Raw genomic sequence first — 25,981 nt, forward strand, 5'->3', positions numbered from 1 at the left:
GGTGAGAAGAGCCATTCTTGCTTGTTCATCTTTGGGGAAAGGCGTTTGGTCTCTAAACATTATGTGTATTGTTAGCTGTAAATTTTGTAAATGCTCTTTCTCTACTTGAAATATTTCTTCTGTTTCTAGGTTGCTTGGAGTTTTTCCCTCTCCCTCCATGGATGTGTCTTGAGAATGTCAAATGTTTTTTATATCAATTAATATGGTCATACGATTTTTCTTTTTTATCATTTGATATGGTGGATGACAATGATTGAATTTTTCATGTTGAATTAGCTTTTCACACCTGGAATAAATCCCACTTAATCAGAGTGTATAATTCTTTTTATATATTGGTTGATTCAGTTGGCTAATATTTGGTTGATTCCTTTTGTATGTAAGTTCAAGAGGAATATTTGAAATAGGGTTTATCTTGTTCAGTCATTGTCTGGTTTTGCTATCTGGGTAACATTGGCTTTATAAAATGAGTTGGGAAGTGTTCTTTTAAATTTATTGAGGTATGTTTTATGGTTCTGGATACAATCCCTCTTGGTGGATGTTCATTTAGTTTTTGGGGAAAAAAAGTGCTTTTTGCTGTTATTGGGTAAAGTATGCTATATACATTAATTAGATCTGGTTGGTTGATTACGTTGCTCACATTTGTAATGCTGATGTGTTGTTTTACAGTTTTGTCAGGTGCTGAGAGTAGTGTTGGAATCTCTAATTGTGGATTTGTTTACTTTTTCTTTCAACTCTGTCAATATTTTTGTCCAGCATTTTATGGACACGTTGCTTGATGCATACACATTTAAGAATGTTATGTCTTACTAATGGATTGATCCTTTTGTCGTTATATAATATCCCTTTTTGCCTCTAGCAAATATCCTTTTTTGTTCCGAATACTAATACTAATGTTGCCACAGCTGCTTTATTTTCTTTAATGTTTGCATGTTATGTCTTTTTTCTATTCTTTTACTTTCAACTTACCAGTGTCTTTGAATTTGAAGTGAGTCTCTTGTAGTCAGCAAAATAGGATTGACCCCAACTAGGATTTGATTTTTCTTGAAATTCTGAGAACTTTGAAAGGTGTTCTGCCCACAAATATTGGTTTAATTCATAAACTGCGTATCATAAATATGAATGAATTTGCACATTTTGATACATTCTCTGTATTATTTGTTTGAATATGTAACATAATATTATATGTTATATATTTCCCAAATTGCATCAGTTTCATGATGAATTTGGTCAAATGTAAGGAAACTGGAGATAAGATATATGAAGAGTCACTTAACTACAGACTAATTAAGTAATGACTAGAGACTTAGATTTAATTCTTTTGTCAAGGTAGGTAAATTTACAAGATGCCTTAGATACATGTATTGATATTAAGCCTCATGGTGACATCATAGTGATTTTTGCTTCTCCAGGGAAAAGATTGTCGGGTGTCTTTCAAGAGGCATCAAGGTGAAGCACCATTAAGGTTGTAAATATGCCATAGTCTGGAGTTGGAACCTCTAATCTATAATCTCAGACAACCAATTTTATTAGCAAAATTAAAGTGGATACACTTTTTAGAGGTTGCCACAGTAACCAAACTTGGGAGATGGATGTATTAAATCAGCAAATAAAAATACTCAGAATTTCCAAAGTATCCAGAATACTCATGTGTGCATGGCCATACATTTGTCTATTCACAATGAGAATTCACTGTCATGTGTCTTGTATCAGCAGGCAAATAATAATAAGGAGAATTCATGAAGAGAAGAAAACAGGGAAATGCATGAGATGATTCAAGTGTTAAATAGCACCAGTCCACGAAATGAGAACTGTAGATCAGGATGCTCAACTGTCTTGCCAGTGGCCACTGAAACTAAAAATGTTGACTCATGTCTCCTGGGCGAACACTGCCGGGGCTAATGGACGTCTCTCCCTTTCACTTTCCACATCTATGACCAAATCCTGCCTGGTTGACACATTCTTTGTATGGAGAAGTAGTTTCTATCAGATCACATTATAGTTGTATAAGCCCTTTCTGGAAATCATTGCTCCCTTTCCTTTGATTGTGACTGCTTAATGACAGTAGGACGGGTGGGGAAATGGGTGAAGAAGGGGAGGGGATTAAGGAGGGCACTTGCTGTGATGAGCACCGGGTGTTATATGGAAGTGTTGAATCACTCTATTGTACACCTCAAATTAATATCACATCATATGTGAACTAACTGGAATTTAAATAAAAACTTAAAAAAAATGCTGACAGAAGCCATCTCATTTTCAAGGCTTAAGGATGAACTTCATTGTAGTTTTAAAATGTTGAAAATATATGCCAAGGTTGTTGTGGGTGCTGGTGACCTCCAAATGTGTAGATCTCAAGTCCTGCTCTCCTCACTGAGCCTGTGTGGTATATCACAGGGAATAAGAACACAAACTTGAGTCAGACTGCTTGGGTTCAAATTCTGTGTATACCAACTTACAAGCTGTACAACTCTGGGTAACCTTTTTATGGCTCCATTTTCTCATTTGTAAAATATCTAACCATAGGATTATTATGAAGATATGATATTATAATATGATAATACATAAAGCAACATAAATGGTGCTTGGCATAAATTGAACATTCAACAAATATTAGCTATTCTTAATGGTTTCTCTGCATTACCAAGTAGAACATGACTAAGACAGAATCCTTGATTTCCATATTCACACTTAGTTTCTCCTCAATCCCTGGAAATGGCATCAACCCAGTTTCTTAGGCCCCCAACCTAGCCATCAAAATGTACCTTTTCCTTCATCCCTTTCTTCTCTCCATCAGGATGTTCTGCCTTCTGTGCCTACAAATAGTAAATCTATTTCCTTGTCTCATGTCTCCCACCTAGTTCAAGCCACTGTCATCCCCTGATGGGCATCTGCATCCTCTCCTTACTTTTCTGCTTGCACTTCTTGTCGTCCTCACTTCTAACCACAGCATAATCCATCATCTGTGTGTTAGAAAAAGTGATCTTTTCATATCTGGAAGTATGCTCTCACCCTCCACAGCCTCTCACTGCATACTTCCCTTGAGAGCGGGGTGGCCATGCATGATTTGGGTCTGCCCACTCCTCTGATTTCATCTCCCTGTGCTTCCCTGTGGCCACTCCATCCTTCCTTGATGCATGTCTCTCTGGCCCTTGAACACATTCAGCTCATTCCCATTTCAGAGCCATTCCTTGCTCTATTTCTTCAGCCTGCAAGACTCTGACCAAATACATGCTGGTTCCTTCAAATTCTGATTTCAGTTTATCACCTTCTCACGAACCTCTTTGACCTCCATATCTAAAATACTCTTTGTCCCTTGGGACGCCTGGGTGGCTCAATTGGTTAAGCGTCTGCCTTCGGATCAGGTCATGATCCCAGGGTCCTGGGACTGAGTCCACATTGCATCAGGCCCCTTGCTCAACAGGGAGGCTACTTCTCCCTCTGCCTGCCACTCCCTCTGCTGGTCCTGTCTCTCTGACAAATAAGTAAAATCTTTAAATAAAAAAAATATATATTCTCTGTTCCTACACATGCTTGCCCACATCAGCATGTTCTATTGTCTTCAGAGCCATTATGAATCTGATGCATTAACTTATTATTTATTATCCCTTGTACTATAATGTTAGAATATGAACCTTTTTGCAATCTTAAGTACATAAGACAATGCTTACCACATAGTAATTCTTTAGTAAGTATTGATAGAATAGACAAATTTAGGGGTACCTGGATGGCTCAGTTGATTAAGCGTCTGCTTTCAGCTTAAGTCATTATCCCAGCGTCCTGGGATCGAGCCCAGTGTCAGGCTCCCTGCTCAGTGGGGAGACTTCTTCTCCCTCTGCTCCTCTGCTCCTTCCTCCTGCTTGTGCTCCCTCTCTCTCTCAAGTAAATAAATAAAATTTTTAAAAAAAGAATATGCAAATCTAAGGAGAAATATAAAGTGATAGGGTTATTATATTTGCAAAAGTTCTAAAAGATTTAAATTTTAGGTTACTAGCCTTCAAATATTTATTAAAATACCATGATCCAATAAAATAGTTAACCTTGCATATTAGCAGGTAATATTTTTTTTCTTTTAATACTTTTTATTTTTTTAAGATTTTGTTTATAAGTAATCTTTACATCCAACATAGGGCTTGAACTTACAACTCTGAGATCAGGAGTTGCATGCTCCACTGACTGAGCCATAATTTTCAAATGAAGGAATTAGACTATGTTGCAAATCTAATAAAATGTGATAAATTAAAATATTTTGAGATATCTATTTTCTTTAAACAAAGTCTTCTTTCACTAGTGTCAGGAAGAAGTTGATATTAAGCATCAAGCTTTTAATCTTATTTTTGTTTAAAATATTTAAAGAATAAAAGCAATTATGATTTTACATTAAAAAGAGTCTAGAGGCAAACAAATGAACAACTAAAAGATTGAATACATAAACCTAAGAAATAAAACAGCAATTTAATTCGAAGTCCAGTTTACTGAAACTGAGTTGCTAGGCCTTTCTGTGGTTTTGACCTATCAAAATTACAGGTCCTAAGTACATATAAATTACAAGAAAAATATGTGACTCATTTTTTTTAACTGCATCTCATAGGATATTATGAAATCCTTTTCAAAAGTTTGTCTTGGGAGATACAAACATATTCAGAATCATTACAGAATATTTGAACATGGGGCAAGTAGATATTGTGAATTTTGCTGTATGTACCCTGGTAGTTTAATTACACATAAGCTGAAATGCATGAATGTGCTGTTTAGCCAATCTGGGAAGTACTTTCAGATGAGGGAGTTCATTTTGACAATTAAAAAAAATACATATGTATATATATCAACTCTCTTCTTAATGTGCTCAAGGTACAGATGGCTCCCAGGATGCTTTGACTGGAGGAATAGGTCTACGGAATCCAGTTTCTCATATTATTTTCTCAGCTTTAAATAATCCCCACATCATATAGGCTTTTTATTTTCTTGGCTTTTTTTTTAATTCAGTGAACATTTTTTTGAGAAATAAAGGTAGTAATAATACTCATAATAATAATAATACAATGACAACTTGAAAATAATGATTAAATTCCCTTTTTTTGTTCTCTCCTACATTTTTCAGTTTGTTTATGTCTATGCTATTGCAATGAAAATATCTTCAGTCACAAATAGTGCGGACTTTACAGAGAAAATGTATGAGTCCATAAGTCTATTTCCTTATGTTATAAATCAGTAGTGAAGGATAAATAGGAGCTGCTTTAGCTTCAATATTTAATAAAGGATAAAATGAAAAGACTCTAATATCAGAACTTTGTGTATCATGATCGGTAATCCTTATTACATGTTGCCTTTACACTGTTATCCCTGTCTAGCTAGTCACTAGTACTTTCTAGCACTTGTGTACCAATTTATTGGAAGATCTTTGAACAGAAAAAGACAAACATAGTAAAGAAAATGTTGTACTCTTATGTAGAAAACAGCAGTGGAAAAAACAGAAGAATGATTTTGATTTATAACAGTAAATATATACAGTAAGTATCGTTAACCATTGCTTATTCTTTCATTGGTTATTTTTCATTATTTTTTTAAAGACATAAAAAGCCATTCTGCCATTAACCACATTCATCTTTTATTTTGTTTTAAATGTGTCTCCTCCTGAAAGATGTCAACGTGCTGTATTATTTTGTGCTTAGTATTGTTGCTTTTTCCCTTTCATTAGTTTGCTTGTTATGTTTTGGTGCAAGCAATTTTAATGAAGTTTTACAAAGTTGAAAACATTCTTATTGGGCACATATGTGGTTTTTCACCAGTTTATTTCAAAATCCAAACTAATGCTATTACTTTAAAAATTGACTATTAATTTACACACCATTTAACTTCCAATTGCATTCTGAACCTAATTTAACTTTAAATTTACCTTTAAGCCATTAAGAAAATAAGATTAGTCGAAATACAATTGCAGGCCATATGGTTGTTTCAGGTCTTTCCATTTCTGATGTGGAATTTTATTTCAATGGGCTTGTTTACTTAGCTCAACTGAAATTAATCAGTTTCTTGAACTACACTTCCACTTGTTAAAATTTGTGAAACTTTTTTGGTCTTCCCTTTAACAATTTGTAATTTGTTTTCTTATGACTTTTCAAATATATTTCCTTAATCATAACTCATGTGTTATCTTCACTGGATGAAAATCTGGGATTGAGCAACGTTCTCTCTTTTTTTTTTCAACTTTCTCTTTTTGTCAAAAATCAGCAAAGCACACTATAATTTTGATGTCTTTGGCCTGATGTCTTCAGAATGTACATGTGGAGATGCTGCTTTTCTACTGCTTTGCTTGCTCACAGTCTTATCCTAGAAGACCTCTGATGACGTAGTGTAAATGGCCCCAGGTCTTGGTCCTCTGTCTTTAGGATTTAAGCACAGGTCCTGAGGGGGCTTGTCACAGGGCAGGTTCTCAATCAGTAGTTGCTGCATGAATGATTACAGGAATATTTTAGACAAATTTAATTGTTCCCCAAAAATCCCACTGAGCGTTTCATCTTAGTATATATCATGCCCAAGCAAATCCAAACTTTTCAGACGAAACAAAAATTAGACAAAATACATAGGAAAACTTCTAAAAATAAATCTGAGGGATCCATATGAAGGGAAGTATGAAAATTTGCTGAAAGACATAAAACAGGTGAAGAAACGGAGAGATATTAGTCTTGTTCCTTGATAAATTGTCTAGGTGGCAATATTTCTGTTCTTTCCAGGTAATAGATGTGAGGCACTTCTAATTACAAGCTCAGTGGGATTAGTGGGTGTGACTGCGGAGGGGTTCTAGAAATTTTGCTCTTAAATTTACCTGCAATTATCTTCAGGCAGATTATTTACCTGCTATATCACCTCTAATTGTAGCTTTTTTCTTGTCACCTGGCTTGTACTTTTTTCTCTACATCAATCTTGTCAAGTCAGACTATAGTAATCACTGCAAAAAATGAACAAAAAATCACTTCCAAGGGTTTCCAAGGTGTTTGGCATGAACAGGGCCTGAGGACACTTGCAGTGATTTTTCAAGCACTCTAAACTCTCAGTGAGCACGGCCTGAACTCTGTATAGAAGGAGAAATAATTTCCCCTCTACCATTCTTGGTTCTTGGCTAAAATGTCCCTGTAATAAATGACAGATTAACAAGAGAGCAAAAATAACTTTTAAGTAATGTATGTACATACCGGAGCTCCCATAAAGATATATGACTCAAAAGGCAGCCAGATGATTGACGCTTATATACCATCCTGAGCTATGGAAACAAATAGGAGTCTGGGGGCTCAAAAGGAGGAAAGCAATTCCTGGGAAGGTGAGAAGAGGAAACTTTGGTTAAATGCCTTGCCGATAAGTACCCCAGGCAAATCAGCTATCTCTGATAATAGGTCTCTCCTTAGTACAGATCCTGTTCCTAATGTAAACCTCCCTTCTAAAAAGGTAGCTTCTACTCTGTTTTTAGAGCTTCCCTAGAGCCTACTTTTTCTTGAAATAATCAGCTCAAAATACTCCTTACACCAAAGAAGCATATTTTGGGGTGGTACATTCTGCTACCCTTCCCTCCCTGATCTAAAACTGCAGCCAGACCTCTGCCACATGGAGCGATTCTTAGTCTTCTGCTCTAGCTATTTTTTTTTTTTTCCAGTAACACTGAGCACTTTGTAACACATTATATGCTACTGATTGATCTTATTCATTATCTATCTCCCATACTAGAATGGATGCTCATATATAATAAGTAATTCTTTCCAGGACCGCTTGGGTGGCTCAATCGGTTAAGCGTCTGCCTTCGGTAAGCGTCTGCCTTCGGCTCAGGTCATAATCCTGGCATCCCGGGATAGAGCCCCACATCAGGCTCCCCACTCGATGGGGAGTCTGCTTCTCCCTCTGCCCTTCACCCCGCTTGTGTGCTTTCTCTCTCTCTCAAATAAATAAATAAAATCTTTAAAAAAATAAGTAATTCTTTCTGTTAGCTCACTACTGCATCAGTACTACCCAAAAAATCCCTAATACATAGTACACACTAAATTGACATTTGTTAAATGAGTGTGCTGCTGTTGAATGGTTAGTTGATTTTATTGTTCTTGCCCAGCAGATGTTAGTTATTCCTTTCCATTCCTCCTGCTTTGTCCCATCATTTCCCCATGTGTCTTTCCTAAATCCATTCACATTTACTGTTACATACAGCATTATTTATAAAAAGTGCATGGAAGTGGTAGGTTTTATAAAATGACCATGTATAATCTATTCAGTGCAGTTCCTGACAAAACAGAAGAAAAATTAAAAAAAAAATGTTATCTTACCAATGATTTAAAATTGGTCTGTTTTCTCCAGACTGTTGATAACTGTCACTACCCCTTGCAAGTTTTATCCAGGATTTTTACTTTCAGAACTAGATCCTGGAGTGACATATTTTATGTATAAAGGGAAATACATGTGAATTAACTAAGTATCCAACAACAAAAAAGGTGAAATAAAGTTTTGTCTAGCTCTACTGTTTAAAATAAACTCAATGATGTCCTTGAGCTGACTTATGCCAGCTCACAAGAATCCATTCTGTGCATTTCTTCCTAAAGTTACAGTCAATGGCATCATGTTGGTACCTTGAAATTGGCCAAAGTGAGGGTATTTACATAAGAAAAAACTTTCAAGTGCTACAAATCACAGCTTCTCTACTTTCTACTTTCAAATGCAACAAAGTACTACTTTCTACTTTCTCTACTTTCAAGTGCTACAAATTACAGCTTTGCTACTTATCAGACATTTGCCTCAGTATTTACCAGCACACCTGTAAAAGTAATTCAGTGACATGGAAAAGAGATAATATGAACAGGCCTATATCTTTTAAAGAGATTGAACCAATAATTAATAACCTTCCAAAACAGAAAGCACCAGGCCCAGTTGAGTTCACTGGTGAATTCTACCAAACAGTTATGAAATAAATTATGTTAATTCCCTATGATTTTTTTTCAGTGGCTAGAAACAGAAGAAATATTCCCTAACTCATTGTATGAGACCACTGTCATCCTAATACCAAAACCCATACAAAGATATAACAAGAAACCTGCAGATCAATATCTCTCATGAATGTAGATGTCAAACCTTAACTAAATATTAGCAAATAGAATTCAACAATATATAACAAAAATTATACACCACAACCAAATGAAATTTATCCCTGGTATGCAATGCTGATTCAACATTTTAAAATTAATGTAATCCATCATAAGAATAGGCTAAAAAAGAAAAGTCACATGATCATATGAATAGATATAGAAAATCATTTGACAAAATCCAACACCCATTCATGATAAAAATTCTTAATAAACTAGGAATGTAAGGAAACTTCCTCAATTTAATAGAGAATATTTTCCCAAAAAAACACACAACTTACAAGTAATATCACATTTGCTAGTGAGAAACTCAAAGCTTTCCTACTCAGATCAAGGTATGAGACAAAGATGTTTTCACTCAGCACTCATTTCCAACATTGGAGTAGAAGTTTTAGCTAATGCAATAAACTACGAAATGGAGATAAATGTATACAAAAATGGAGCAAAGATAGTCTTTTCCAACACATAGTGCTGGAATGACTGGGATATCAACATGCAATAAAAAGAATCTAGACACAGAACCTTACACAACTGCACAAAAATGAACTCAAAATGGATCACAGACCTAATTGTAGAATCTCAAACTATAAAACTCCTAGAAGGTAACATAGGAAAAAACCTAGAAGTCCCTGTATGTCAATGACTTTTTAGATACAACACCAAATGTACACTCCTTGAAAGAAATAACTGATGAACTAGACTTCATTAAAATTTAAAAATTCTGTGGAAGACAAGAGAATGAGAAGACAAGCTACAGAATGGGAGAAAATATTTTCAAAAGGCCCACCTGATAAAGGACCCAAATCTGATAAGCCAAAATATACAAAACACTTAAAACTCAACAAGAAGAAAGCAAACAACCCAATTAAAAAGTGAACTAAATAACTCTACAGTAACCTCATCAAAGAATATATGCAGATGGCAAATACGAGTGAGTACATGAAAACATGCTCCACTTCATGTATCTTCAGGGAAATAAAAATTAAAACAATAAGATATGATATACCTATTAGAATGCCAAAATCCAAAGCACTGACAGCACCAAATGCTGGTGAGGATATAGAGCAACAAGAGCTCTCATTCATTACTGATGGGAATGTAAAATGGTACAGACACTTTGGAAGGCAGTTTGGTGGTTTCTTAGAAAACTAAACATATTCTTACCATATGATTTTGCAGTTATGCTCCTTGGTATTTACCCAAATGATCTGTAAAGTTATATCCACACAAAAACCTGCACAGGGATGTTTATACCAGTCTTTTTGTTCTGAAATTCAGTTTCTAGTGTGGGAGGGAGGGTCTCCACAGCAAACAGTTCTCAAGACACTGGCTGGGTATCCTATAATTCAAGTAGATTCTGACACTATCTACCTGGAGATAGCATCAGATTCCACAGGTTGAGGGCTCAGTACCACAAGAGTACCTCCCACTTTAGATGCCAGTTGCAAGCCTGGTTTCTTACCTGCACATCCACCTGACCAGCTGAAGATTGGAGGCTTTCAAGACCTCCTCCTTGGACTTCAGACCTCAGTCATAAGTTCAAGCTGTTACCTACACTTCTGACTAGTTATAAATCATAGGTTTGCACACCCTCAGATTCAACTAATTTACTAGAGCAGGTCACAGAATTCAGAGACACATTTCACTTACTAGATAACCAGGTAAGTGTAAAATATGGAAAGACATAACTCAGTCAGATGGAAGAAATGCATAGGGCAAGGTTTGGGGAAGGGACACAGAGCTTCCATGACATCTTTAGATGCATCATTCTCCCAGAACCTCCACATGTTCACCAACTAAGAACTCAGTCCTCTTGAGATTTTATGGAGGCTTCATTACATAGTCAAGACTGATTAAATCATTGCCCATTGGTGATTGATTCAAACTTGGGCTGAATCAATCTTCCCTCAGTGGAGGTTGGGGTGGGGTGGGACTGAAAATTCCAACCCTTTAATCACACAGTTCATTTCAAGGGCAATGAGCCCCCACCTTAGGTGCTTTCTAAAAGTTATCTCATTAACATAACAAAAGCACATTTTTCACTCTCTGGCACTTAGGAAATTCCAAGGGTTTGGGGAGCTGTGAGCCAGGAAATGTGGATGAAGGCCAAATATATATATGAGAAATATATTTTGGTTATTTGAATGACCAAATATATATTTTTCTTATAAATCACAATATCTCAAGTAGCTTTATTTATAATTGCCAAAACTTGGAAGCAACCAAGATTTCCTTCAGTAGGTGAATGGATAAATAAACTGTTGTACATCAAGACCATGAAACATTATTCAGTGCTAAAAAGAAATGAGCTATCAACCTCTGAAAAGACATGGAGGAACTTTAAATATACAAGACTAAGTGAAAGAAGTCAATCTGAAAAGACTACATATTGTATAATTCCAACTATATGACATCCTGGAAAAGGCAAAACTATGGAGAGGATTAAAAGCTCAGCGGTTGGAAGCTATTTTGGGGAGGAAATGAATATAGAAGGAACATAGTACATTTTTAGGACAACGAAACTACTATGTATGTATGGTACCATAATCATAGAAACATGCCATTATACTTTAACCCAAACCCATAGAATGTACAAAACCAAGAGTCCATTATAATGTAGACTGGGCTTTAAGTGATTAAGATGTGTCAATTTGGTTCATCAGTTATAACAAATGTGACACTTGAGTGGGAGATGTTGCTATTAAGGGAAGTTATGTATAATGACATGAGGTACCTGTGAATTTTCTGTATCTTTCAGTTTTGCTGTGAACTTTAAACTGTTCTAAAAAAATTATCTTAATTAAAAAATAATAATTTAGTGATTATAAAGTAATTTTCTAGAGAATATTTTTTGACATGGGAAAATACAATTTAAAAATACTACATAAGAAAATAAAAAGAAAGCAGTAAAAATAAAGAGTATATTTTCCCTATTAAAAATAAAATAAAAAGGGGGAACCTGGGTGGCTCAGTTGGTTGAGCGCCTGACTCTTGGTTTTGGCTCAGGTCATGATCTCAGATGGAACCCCACGTTGGGCTCTGTGCTCAGCACAGAGTCCGCTTGAAATTCTGTTCCTCTCCCTCCCCCTCTGCTCCTCCCCTATTTGTGCTCTTTCTTTCTTTCTTTCTTTTTCTTTCTTTCTCTTTCTTTCTTTCTTTCTTTCTTTCTTTCTTTCTTTCTTTCTTTCTTTCTTTCTTTCTTTCTTTCTTTCTTTCTCTCTCTCTCTCTCTCTCTTTCTTTCTTTCTTTCTTTCTTTCTTTCTCTTTCTTTCTTTCTTTCTTCTTTCTCTTTCTTCTTTCTTTCTCTCTCTCAAATAAATAAATACATCCTAAAAATTTAAAAAAACACCATATACAATTATTCATTACTAAAATTTGTCTTTTGAAACTCTACTGAAAATAAGAACTTTTAATATGATATTAGTGGTTATCTTTGGGTAGTGGGATTGGGAGAGTATTTTCTTTTTTGCTTTTTTTCTAGTGACAATATACAGTTTCATAATCAGAAAAACCTTTTCCTTTCAAAGCTCTGCTGTATTCTCCCTCAACCTGACTTCTTCCCCCAGTCCTCACAATGGACCCCTGATGTGATTTCCTGTGCTTTATTTCCTCCCTGCTGCTCTCTCTTTTTTCTGCTTAGTGCACATTCCCTGTCAAAAAGAAACCAGAGCTGGACAGTAAAGTGGCAAAAGTAGATTATAGTCATGAATATTGCAATAAGGGAAAAGAGATCTCAGTACAGAACTGGGCTGAATTCCGAATACAACATGGACAAGTGGGAATTTATAGTCAAGGAGCAGAGTGAATGGAAAATTCCTAAGAGGAAATTTCAAGGGTAAGGGGAATTCTGACTACAGACTTGACAGGACTCTTGCTGAAGGCAGGCCAGGGTGACCAGATATCACCTGAGGGGGTGAGGAATTTGATCAGTTATCTAGGTGATCAGATATTGAGGGTGAGGATTCTCTCTAAACTGACTCAGCAGAATTCTTGGTACAACGGGGCTTTACAGGAAAGAGAAGGAAGCCCAGCTGTGGACCTACTAGAGCAGAGAGCTTGGAGGGACCTGAATAAAATTTGGTCAAGGGGAGTATCTTTGGCAGTCACTCTTATTCAAAGGAGAAATGTTCTTCTTTCACTTGAAAAATATGTCAATTTTCTCATTCAGTTGCCTTTTGTTCATTAAGAGCCAGCAGAAGCATCTGTTGGGAGTTGGTGGTAGAGGATATTTGTGAGCAGTCAAGCATTTAAGGAGGGGAATTTCTATGGAAATAAAAGAAAATAAAAAAAGATCAGTGGTTGGAAACCCAGTTTCTGAGCTCAGAGAATAGCCAGCTGAAAAGATTTATAGATGTTAGGTTTGAAGTATCTTCTGATGGTGGAATGAGGACAGTGCTGACAAGTGGACAGATTTCCTAGTTTGCAGTCTGAATATCTCTGGTGATGGTGTATGCATCAGTATTAGTCATGGTTATTGGAGAAGAGCATAGAAACGTCCAGCATCAGCTCATGGAATTCTTTAGACAGTTCCAGTAAAAATCCGGGTTGTCAGGTTTTAGTTCTCAGTGACACCAGGTAAATAAGGTGAAAAAAAAATTGGAAGCACTAATTTGGAGAGTAGTAGCCATGTATTGGAGGAAGTTAGAAGAATTGAGAACTCACAAAGATGCACTATAATTTTTCCATTCAAACATAAAATTTCCCTTTACAGTTGCCTCCCTTTTGGTTCTGTTTACAAAACAAATCTGGTCTCCTTAGATTTGTCCTAATTATTTACATAAACACAGCCAGAATGACAACTGACCACACAGGTCTTTCTTTACTCTGCTTTGCTGGAACTTTTCAAAAGAAATGTCATACTAGACTCTTAAAAGTCTCTAGACTCTAGGAAGCCAAGCCGAGAACTCACCACCAGACTTCACCTTTTGTAACTATTGCTTTAAGTGAATTCTTATCTCCTCTGGGTCTCCAAAATACCCCAAGGTTCCTAGACCTGCCAGGAAGTGACCTTGCTCACTTACCTACAAGGTTGGGAATCCTTCAAATGAGGTACCAATCTAGTTTTTCTAAGAGGCCTTTGTAAACATTAAGTTTCATAAAGTCAACCTAGTTCTTTAAAACTGATTTATGCATGTTGTTCTCAAATATGACATTCCCATGGAAACCTGGGTTATATAACCAATGTTTCAAATTATGTCCTGTAACAAAGAGAACCAATTCTTATTTAATTTATGCAAATAGTTATATTGCCATGAAAATAAAAATACTCAATGAAAGTTTCCAAATTTTGGAGGATTAGGCAAGGAAAAAATATGTTTCCTTTTTGTTTATAATGGTATAATCTATAAAATTGCTCTAAATTATTGATAACTTAAGAGAAAAGAGGAAGGGTTTTGTTTTTGGTTTTGGTTTTGTTTTGTTTTGTTTTTTTACATTCAGAGAATAGATCATTAAAGCATCATCAATGTTCCAAGCAAAACCATAACCATCCTTTATCACTTCATTCAGTCCCTGTGTAATTCTTGTTCTGCTTGATCTTAGGTTATCAGTTTCATGAACCTGTCAACTTCTCCACTAGAATTCTGGAAATTCTAACTCAGTCCAGTGGTATATACTTAGAGTTATTTAGGCAACTCTATCACAAAGCATTTTGGCCTATAGCTGATGGCAAGAGCTTTTAGGAAAACATCAAAGTAAAATAACAAGGGTCTGTGAATGACAAAAGGCTTAAAATGACCATGATTAAATATTTGATGAAAGGGAATTTGACAAGAAAATGTGGTTATTTTTGTGGCATATACCACATTTTAAATAATAACTGGATTTATAACTGATAACATTATACTAAGACATACCATGAACAGCAAGGGTATTGACAAAATTCAATGAACTTCACACAATTTCTAGAAAACCTACATTAATAACATTTATCTGTATAAATACAACCTAGGAAATGTTAAAACATCTTTTCTTATTTGACAGTATATCTTCTGAAATTCAACATATCAAATAAACCAAATTATTTTTAACATATCTCTTTTCACAAGGTGAAAGAATAAATCCTTTGAGATTATCCAGGAATCCTCTAGATGATGTCAATATTAGTTTAAGAACATGATTTCATTTAGGATTTGATTTTGGGAAGACAAGTCTGTCAAAAATGTAAAAAACCTTACCTCTGTAAAAGTAAGAAGTCTCACTTCTTTTAAGTGATCAAGGACATGGAAAAGGTTAACATAAAGCATCAGAAATTACTCTGATAAAACACATAATTGGGGCGCCTGGGTGGCTCAGTCGTTAAGCATCTGCCTTCGGCTCAGGTCATGATCCCAGGGTCCTGGGATCGAGCCCCGCATCAGGCTCCCTGCTCGGCGGGGGGCCTGCTTCTCCCTCTCCCACTCTGCCTGCTTGCGTTCCCTCTCTTGCTGTGTCTCTATCAAATAAATAAATAAAATCTTTAAAAAAAACACATAATGTTGGTGTTCTAGGAAGGTTACTCAAAAGGTAAAAATGTTTTATAATCTCTTATAAAGAGCAGACAAATAATCCAAGAAAATTCTGTCATTTTAACAGAAAAAAAAAAAACAATTCTAGTTTTGTACCAGTGTACTTTCATATTGAATATCATGAAAAATCAAACTTGTGAATAAATCCCTTCAGATCTCAGCCAGCTTGACCACACATAATTTTTTTTCTTTAGTTAGTATTTTTTTTCTTCATTTTCCTCTGTCTCATTCTGAAACCCCTAATCACTCTAACTTTAGGATAGATGACTCTTTTCCCCTTAATGAAAATGTGTCCTTCAAATATATCTTACTTTCCTTGCATACTTTTCATGCACAATTATTTCCCTTATTATTTTTAGAAGTTTTGTCTTCATATATTGGTTATAATTTCTAACCATTAGTAAACTTTTCCACAAAAAATTAGGAGGTAGGAAGTTTTGAATTGCCTACATCATACCAGCATTCTGTAGAATATTAGTGAATTTTGTACCATCTCACATTTTTTAGAGGTTTATTGTTCCTCATAGTATGGTTTTCAATGTAGCAAAAAGAACATGTTTATTAACAGGCCTAAATATATTTAGCTTCCCTTTATCATGTAAAGATAATATGCCAAAAGTATTTAAATTAAACTTATGTTCAATAATTAGTGCTGCAGGAGTTTATCTTACTTTGAAATGATCTAGGTTCTAACCGAATATTAACATAATTTAGCATAGGTCTAAGTGCGCATGTTACCACAAAGATTTTGGAAACTGGTTATTTTGTTTGTGTATTTTTTTTGGTCAAACTAATATTAAACACACTTAGCCATCATCTCAAGCTATTTCCCAGCTAACTATTTTTACAGCATAAACATGTTAGGAAAGTATCACAAATGCAAAAACTTAAAAAGTTTAGTACATAGGTTTTTGTTTTATTACTGTGCCTGATATGAATAAAGTAATGGGTATCAAGCAATTCATTTTTTACTTTATCTTTATTATTTTGTGTTCATAAGTTGAATTTATACTTTTTATAATCTTAAACATCTAGAAGAGATTTACAAATAAGTTTCTTTAGTAAACCCAAATAGAATAAAAATGTATGCTTATATTGTACTTAATGCTAACTCAGAAGATGCAGCTATTTTTATTAAACTAACTATGAACCTAATATTATTCACCCAAGATTTCCAAAGTTATGTGAACCTGAGAAGCATTCGGGTTAGTTTCTATAATTCTGGAGTTTTAGGAATATTTAATTTATATAAGTGCTCATTATTCTCTAAGCCAGTTTGAATAGAACTCCTTTAACTCATTTTGTAAATAATTTGGTAATACCCTCTGGAGGTAAGAATATATCATGAATACATAACATACATATTTGATGCCCATAAACATACTAATAGATGCAAACAGAGCTCTTATAGTTTTTATTCTAAAATTTGAGCCGTGATCCAGGCAAATATAGTGATATATTCTTATATTTGCTCCACTTTATATATTTTATCTGAACTTTTGGCAAATGGGACAAACTGAGATTACTTAACTCTTCAATATGAGGGCTAAAGCTTTTCACCAATATTTGTAGAGGAGACTTTCAAGATTTTCTTTGGCTGTGGACATTATGAAGGCTGTGGACTGTGCACTTTTAGGTGAGAGATGGAGGGGACATCAAGCAGCTGTCTAGTTGTCTCCAGGCCTCATCTGAGCAGAAAAAATATCCAGTCTACTTCTAATTAGCCTTTTCCCCTCTTTTTAGCCTGGAGTGGTTGCTTCTGGGGGTCCCCGAGTCCCTGGAGAGATCCTGATGAGCAGGTTCAGGTGCCTGGAGGGAGCTGCGGGGCTGACAGCGTGGACAGAAGGAGGCAGGAGGGTCATTGAAGGGGAACGTATCAGAGGATTCAAAGGTCCTGAAGGGAAGAACGAGGTGGATAAAGGAGGAAGAAGGAGCAGATGTGTGGGAAGGAAGAGACCTTAGAGAGCCAGTTTCGGGAAATCTTGTTTCCCAAAGAGGCCGCTTATATTCTGTATCATCCTTAGTAAAACTGTGCCGAGGAGGAAAGAAAGCACAGCTGGTAGAGCATAGAATCAGCAGAGGTTCAAGAAAGGGGTTCAGTCAGCTGAGAAGCCCCTGTTCTTTTTTTTTTTAAAGATTTTATTTATTTATTTGACAGAGAAAGAGAGAGAGACAGTGAGAGAGGGAACACAAGCAGGGGGAGTGGGAGAGGGAGAAGCAGGCTTCCTGTGGAGCAGGGAGCCCGATGCGGGGCTCAATCCCAGGACCCTGGGATCACGACCTGAGCCGAAGGCAGACGCTTAACGACTGAGTCACCCAGGCGCCCCTAGAAGCCCCTATTCTTAAGTAATGCTATGCTCGTGCTTGTGAACAGAGAAGCTGGGGGAGCTAACCTAGCTTCAGAGCAATTCACAAACAGAGAAGTTTAGGGTTAACCCAGCCTTTGTTAATCTGGACCTCCAGTGCCGCTCCTAAATTACACTGAGAATTTTAAGGATCACATTATTTTAAAGAATGTCCTACTGTGTTTCAACGGATTGCCATCCGAAGCCCTGGCTCAGGAGTGAGACTCACCAGTGAAGCCCGTATCTTAAGTTAGCCAAGAGTAAAGGCAGGCTTTTGGAAAGGTGAGCATTTGAGATCCTGTGCAAGAGGCCCCTGGGTCTGAAGATGGGTCTGATTCTAAACAATTCGTGAGCACCACAACTGTCAAAGAAAACCAAAGCTGGACAGTAGTTAAAGTTAATAAAACATTTTACTCAGGCTCCCCAGCATTAAGCGACGAGACCTCAGCATAGAACTGGACCCAATTCTGAATACAATGCAGACAAGTGGGATGTATGGTCAAGGAGCTGTGGAGCCCAGTGGATGGAAAATTACTAAGAGGAAACATTAAAGGCAAAGGGGGATTTCCTGCTAATTCAACCTGACAGGATTCTTGCTGAAGGCAGGCTGGAATGACCAGATCCACCTGGGAGGGATGGTGTGGCAGAGAAATTTGGTCAGATATCCAGAATGAACAGATTTCAAGGGTGAGGGATCTCTCCACACTGACTTAGTGGGGGTTCTTGCTAAAACCAACGGAAGCCTAGGGTTGGACCTAGTTAAGCAAAGGGCGCAGAGTCTACTAAGAACATGAGGAAAGTTTGGTTCAGGAGAACATTTGTCATCTCCCACACTCCCTTGCTCTGACCCCTTTAGACTTTCCTTTCAAGGTAGGGTGTGGTTGGTCTCCTCCAGCGGGTATGGTCTGAGGCTGCCCCTCCTCAGCTCTCCCACCACTGCCTTAGGCAGGTGCTTTCTTTGGAGCACATTAGGCTGGGCAGCAGGCAGTTTCTAACTTGTCAGTTCCTTTTCTTGTGATCATTTGTGGGATCATTGTGGGATTTGTATCCCCAGTGAAATACCCAAAACAGAAAATATTCAATAAATTTGTGGTAAAATAATAAAGAATGAATGGATATCATGATAGTGGAAGTATAATCATCACAACTGTTAATAAGGTATTATAAGTAATTCACTCTGTATAAAATCTAAAAAACAAAACAGAACATTTACTGAGGAATATCAGAAACAGCTTTCTAGAAGTTATCCTCTATAAATATAGGGAAAATCTTAAATTCCATTTATGGAAATATTTGTACTTTTCCTTTTTGGAAATCAAGATGAGGAAAAATAGCTCTAGCCATTGCTCCCATCATTTGAAAATTAAAAATAACTTTTCTTTTCTTTTCTTTTACCAACTGTTTTTTTTAAATTTTAGAAACCAGTTTGGAAATCTATCATGCACCAAAAATGAAAAGCATTATGCTACTTTCTTGTAAGCAGGTGCAACTATAAATTATTTTTTTCTCTATTACAAATAAAACTATTAAATCAGATAGCATACACAGTCACGCACCTGCAAATTGCTGGTCAGGCCAAATGACAAATCTCATTAGCAGACTGTACGGGACCTCCATGTTAGAGATTTAGGTTAGAAACCAAAAAAATGAAAATGACTTTAACTCCATTCTGCAAACTACATTTGAGTAACCTGTTCAGGTTATCTCTTGCTACATAGCAAACTACCCTTCAAATCTAGTGCTTTAAAACAACCACTATGCGGTGCCTGGGTGGCTCAGTTGGTTGAGCATCTGGCTCAGGTCCTGATCTCAGGGTCCTGGGATCAAGCCCCCACCCCACCCCCAGTGTTGTTTGGGCTCCCTGCTCAGTGGGGAATCTGCTTCTCCTTCTCCCTCTGCTCTTCCCCACCTTGCTCATGTGTTCTCTCTCTCTCAAATAATCTATAAAAAATAATAAAACAATCACTATTTTATTATATCTAATGACAGTGTGATTCAAGGATTCATGCAGAGCTTGACTGGGTAATCCTTCTGCCCCACCTGTTATCAGTTGTGATCACAATGTGTTCATTTGGTGGCTGGGATGGGCTACAGAATCAAAAAAGACTTTACTCACATGCTTGGTACCATGGTAGGAATGGGTTGAAGCTACACCTCTCGTCTCACCATTTTTATGAAGACTAGACTTTCCATACAGTTCTTTAGCTGGGCGCTTGTTGTTCTTAACATCAAACCTCAGGAATCCAAGGGAGAGTGTTTTAAGAGACAAGCAGTGGAAACTATCAGTGTTTTAAGGCCTGGACACAGAAATGAGTACAAAGTGCTTACTCTATATTCTACTGGCCAAAGTGGTCACAAAGATTGCTCAGATTCAAATGGAGGGGATGTATATCTCAACTCCTGAGGGAACAATGTGGAAGAATCTGTAGATATTTTTTTCTACCACATATTCACAAACTTCATTTAAGAGTTAATAAACTTTGAATTCAAGAGAACATGCTGGTACTAATAAAACTAAGAGGACTTATAGAGAAATAAAGTTTCACTTGATACATTTTCTGTCATGTAAGATAATGTCAGTGATAAAATATAAAAATGGTAAGAACAGATCCATTTGTTTTATTCCATTAAAATGATATTATTGTTGAATAATATTCCATATTATATATATATATACACATATATACACATACACACATATATCTCACATCTTTATCCATTCATCTATCAATGTACACTTCTCTTAACTATAGAGAACAAACTGAAGGTTACCAGAGGGGAGGTGGGTGGGAGGATAGGGGAAATAGGTAAAGGGGACTAAAAGTACACTTATCATGGTGAACACTGAGTAATTTATAGAATTGTTGACTCACTGTATTCTATACTTGAAACTAATACAAACCTGCATGTTACCTACATTGAAATTAAAATTACAAAAAAGACTTATAGGTACTATATGTGTTGTATACTTATCACATATCTGAGAATATTTCATTAAAATTTTTTAGTAATTAAAAATACAGAAATTTTTAAAAATGATATTATGTCCTTGCTAATATTTATATGATTCCCAGAAACTTAAACTATGAAAAAGTATAGCAAAGTGGGTCCCTTAGTTTTATCTGTATGAATTCACTCTTGAATACATTTTTGAAAGTTAATGTAATTTTCAAAGTCAAATATCAGAAAATTAAACAGAAAATTACAGTTTAACATTGTGGTTAAGAGCTTGAGGTATAGATTCAGAATGACACGGATCTAGTCTCTTGGTCGAGTAATAGAACTTTGATGATCTTCCATTGTGATAGAGGAAATAATAGTAACTACCATCAAGAATGTTTGATTATTAAGTGAGAATATATATGAATTACTTAACATAATGCTGAGACATATAGACAATAAATGACATTATTTTTACAAGTTATAGGACTTGTAGGAAAAGAGACTGAGGAAAGGTATAAAATTCTAAACTATGGTTCACACAGTTAATAATTTCTTCAGGTTCAGTCTTTTCTTTTTTAAGATTTTATTTATTTATTTATTTGACAGAGAGGGACACAAAGAGAGAGGGAACACGAGCAGGGGGAGTGGGAGAGGGAGAAGCAGGCTTCCTGTGGAGAAGGGAGCCTGATGCGGGGCTTGATCCCAGGACCCTGGGATCATGACCTGAGCCGAAGGCAGACGCTTAATGACTGAGCCACCAAGGCGCCCCAGGCTCAGTCTTTTTGACAACAAACATGAAAATAGCAACACAGGCATCTTCCCTTTCTGTGAGTTAACTGCTTGTATAGTTTCATAAGATTGCTGTAAAAAAGTACAATGAATTGGTGCCCTAAAACAACAGGAATTTATTTTCTCACAGTTTTAGAGGCTAGAAGTCCACCTCAAGGTGGTAGGGCCATACTCCTTCTGAGACTGAGTAGAATTTTTCCTTGTCTTTTCCCAGCTGCTGCTGGTGGCCAGAAACTTCTGGTTTTCAGCTATATCACTGCAAGTAGGTAAAGCTATCATTACTTGGTTTTCCACCGAGTGTCCCTGTCTTCACAGGATATTTTTTTCATCTTATAGAGATACCAGTCATTGAATTAGGGCACACCTAATGACATCCTAATTTGATTAGGTCTGTGAGACCCCATTTCCAAATAAGGTCACATTCACAAGTAGTCAGGGTTAGGACTTCAATTTAACATTTGGGGAGACAGAATTCAAGCTAGAACAGTCTACCCTCTGGTTCTCTGAAATTTATATCTTTCCCATGTGTAGAATGCATTCACCTATCCCAACACCCCCAAAGCATTAACCAAATCCAGCGTCAACTTTAGGTCTAAAACTGTACCTAGATTTAATCAACTAAAAAAAAAAAAATCCCAAATACTATCTTCTAAATCATCTAAATCAATTATGAGAGAGACCTGGGATATAAATTATCCTAGGCAGTATACCTTAGCATCAGTGAACTTATAACCAGACAATTCACTTGCTTCCAGAATGGAACGGTGGGAGAGGCACAGGGGTAGACATTCACATTCTCAAAGGGAGAAATTAGAAGGATAAAAGGTGTAATGGGTACCAAGCAAATCCAAAACTTAGCAGGAATAAATATTTTTGATTTCAAGTCCTGAGAATAATCATCTGTGTTTCAGTGCTTTTGCTCTTGACCCAAAGAGGTCATGTTGACTCAAACCTGTGCATCTGTGGCTTGGCCTCAGAGTTACTCTTCCTTTGTTTTGTCCCACCTATGTTTTTTTCAGACCAGGCTGGAAATGTTTCTTATGGAATAAAATTCTCATATACCTTGTCAATTCATGGCAGAGGGTAAGCTGTCAGATCAAAGCCTTCCACAGATAATTGCGCATCTATCCCTAGATTCTGATGATATGGTTGTGTGGATCCAAGAATGACACAACTAGTCTCTTTAGAAAACGATTGTCCACCCACAGCCTTTAATGTTCATATTTTTTCAATATTCCTATTCATGTTGATACATGGATTCTCTAAGAAAATAGGAAGCTTTTTCTCCAGCTCTCTTCTCTTATTTATTTATTTATTTATTTATTTATTGCTGGGCCTTTACCAGAATCACATCCAAATCTCTACCAACAGTCTTTTCAAGGCAAGCTAGGTTTTTTTCCCCATTGTTTCCAGACTCTTCCAGTCTCTATTCTTTACCCAGTTTCAAGGCCACTTCGTGTTTTTTCCTTGATTGTTACAGCAGTGTCCCACTTCCTGATACCAAAATACATAGGGGTTTTCAGAGCTGCTATAACAAATTATCACAAAGTGGATGGCTTAACACAACAAATATTTAATTTCTCAAAGCCAGTTCATGCTTCCTCCAGTTCCTATAGGGGAGAATCCTTCCTCGCTTCCCCTAGCTTCTGGTAGCTTGAGGCATTCCTTGGCTTGCGGATACATCACTCCAGTATCTGCCTCTGTCATTAGTTGGTGTTTCCCTATGTGTTTCTGTCTTCACATGGCATTTTTCTCATTGGTCACGTTGAATTAGGGCACACCCTAAAGATCTCATATTAACTTATTAATGCAGACCTTATTTCCAAATAAGGTCCTGTTTACATGAACTGGAGGTTAGGACTTAAACATATCTTTTTGATGGACACAGTTCAACCCATAACACAGTCCCAATCAGATCACACCCCAAGGGACTAAGATATAGAATCTCACAATCTTGAATTCTATTTTGGGATTGATTAGGTGCCTAGAGTGGAATTTTAGGAAACATATCTATCTTATCCACACTGCTGAAGAAGAATGCTATTTGTGAGTACTATAAAGATCCACAACTGGAAGCCTGTCTGCCTTCAAAACACTGATCCCATGGGGGCACCTGGGCAGCTCAGTCAGTTAAGTGTCTGCCTTCGGCTAGGATCATGATCTCTGGGTCCTGGTATGGAGCTACATGTCAGGCTTCCTGCTCAGTGGGGAGTCTGCCTCTCTCTCTCTCTCTCTCTCTCCTTCTTCTAACCCCTCCCCACCGCTTGTTCTCTCTTTCTCAAATAAATAAATAAAATCTTTAAAAACAAAAACACTAATCCCATGAAGTGTGGGGGAATTTTCTAGCAGGTCAAGAGGCTGGAACCATGAGCATGGGCCAGCAAATACCACACACCAATTTAGCAGACGTCAAGCCCTTTCTCTTAATGGTATAATTTGGCAACAATTATTTCTTAAGTAACATATTTTTAAAAAACTAAGTTGAAGGTTGGAAAGTTGGTCTGTATGTAGTAATAACACATTAATATTTTATTAATGTTAAATCTTAGTGCAGTTTCTAAGAAATTGTTAAAAAAAAGCAAAAAGAAATAAAATTCTTTCCTTCCTAGAAGAATTGCTTTGAATGGACTATGAAAGGGCTTCACAAAATTATATTAATTACTATTAAACCAAAATAAAAAATTATGAAAGGTAAGTACAAATCAAGAAATAGAAGTTGACATATACTTAGGCCTACATATTCTATTATATATCATTAAATTTCTTAAGATTCTCAGGTGTATCATAACTAACTTGAGACTTTCAGGTCTTTCTCTGAATTTTTTATTTTATATCTGTAGGCATCTTGTTTTCCTATGTAAATTATAGTAATTCAACTCTCATACTCCTGGGCTATAATATTTTGAGTTCCTTGGGAGAAGAAACTTTTAGACAATCACTTACAAATTATATAGCTCTGTTATTTACAATGTAGTCTCTATTCACAATTTTAAAGTAGTAGTGACTCAGGAGATCTCTAGCACCACACTTTTTCTTGTACTTTGTTTCAAATATGTAAGTGTATTTAAATTAAAATTATCACCAGCTAACGCTGATTTAAAGGGGAAAATATGGAGTAGTTATTAGTGACACAAACTTTTAGAATTTTAGCATTGACACCATTGTTTTAAGTACAGAAATTTTATCAAAATGACGTGACCGTCTTTTCTACTTCTGGCTGAACCTTCTATACATACTCCCTGACGTGCTGTTGGCTTTTGTTGATTGACAGATTGCAGGATGCACAGTACAACATTCAAACACATAGTTTGGCTACAAAGAAAAAAAGGCACAGATTAATCTGTGTTCAGTGTGGAAGCTCTGGGTAGACTCATCCTTCCATCTTCTGTTTATTCCTCCCACGTCTGATTGACATGTATTTCAATTATCATCCAGGGCAGGATATCTGAAGGAAAGTTTTCTGGCACTCAGGTTATTAGGTCATTTTATTGCTTCACAATTTCCTATTTTATTATATAGGATATTCTTAAAATAAAAGCCCCATCTCCTAACTTGTTCAGAGTAATAATGAATATTCTTTTTTTTTTCATTTTTCTTTCTTTTTTGAGGACAACAATTCAAATCAATTTAGTTTTCTAATACTCGATTACTCATATCAAGATTATTAGGCATATTTCACAGAATATTCTGAGAGACTGATCTTCAACTTTCATTCTCTAACTTAAGTATTTTTAACATCTTTAGGCTATATTATATGTAACATAAAATTCCCCTTTGTAATGGACAATTCATACATTTTTAGTGTTGTGTAACAATCATTTCAATAAATTTTTTGATCAGTTCCATCATCTTGAAAAGTTTGTTCATGTCCTTTTGGAGTCCATTCTTACTCCCAACACCAGCACTTTTGTGTATGTCTAGTAATTTTTGCCTGATTCAATGTCATAAAGATTTTCTTCTATGTGTCTGTATGTGTGTATATGTATGTGTGTGCGTATGTGTTTAAGTCTTATAGTTTTAGCTTTTGCCTTTAGGCCATTTTGAGTCAGTATTTTTTTATGGTGTGAAGTTAAGGGCTTATACATGTTCTATTTACATGTATGTATATATGTGCATGCATATGTGTGTATATATACATATATATGAATATCCAGTTGTTGAAGGGACTTTCTTTTCTTCATTGAATTGTCATTGCAAATTTGTCAAAGATTGTTCGAAAATACAGGTAAATATTTATTGATGTACTCTCAGTTTCACTGAGTAATATTAAATCTTTAGACAATACCAC

The 25,981-nt window shown here is 36.1% G+C and overlaps 1 protein-coding gene across 1 annotated transcript in view; it reads left to right on the forward strand.

The window, feature by feature from the left end:
- Positions 1–25,981, forward strand: part of SNTG1 (syntrophin gamma 1) — a 942,975-nt gene that overhangs the window by 162,262 nt on the left and 754,732 nt on the right. The gene's annotated exons all lie outside the window — the stretch shown is intronic.

Source organism: Zalophus californianus, chromosome 4 (genome assembly GCF_009762305.2).
Source record: "Zalophus californianus isolate mZalCal1 chromosome 4, mZalCal1.pri.v2, whole genome shotgun sequence".
Taxonomy (NCBI): domain Eukaryota; kingdom Metazoa; phylum Chordata; class Mammalia; order Carnivora; family Otariidae; genus Zalophus; species Zalophus californianus.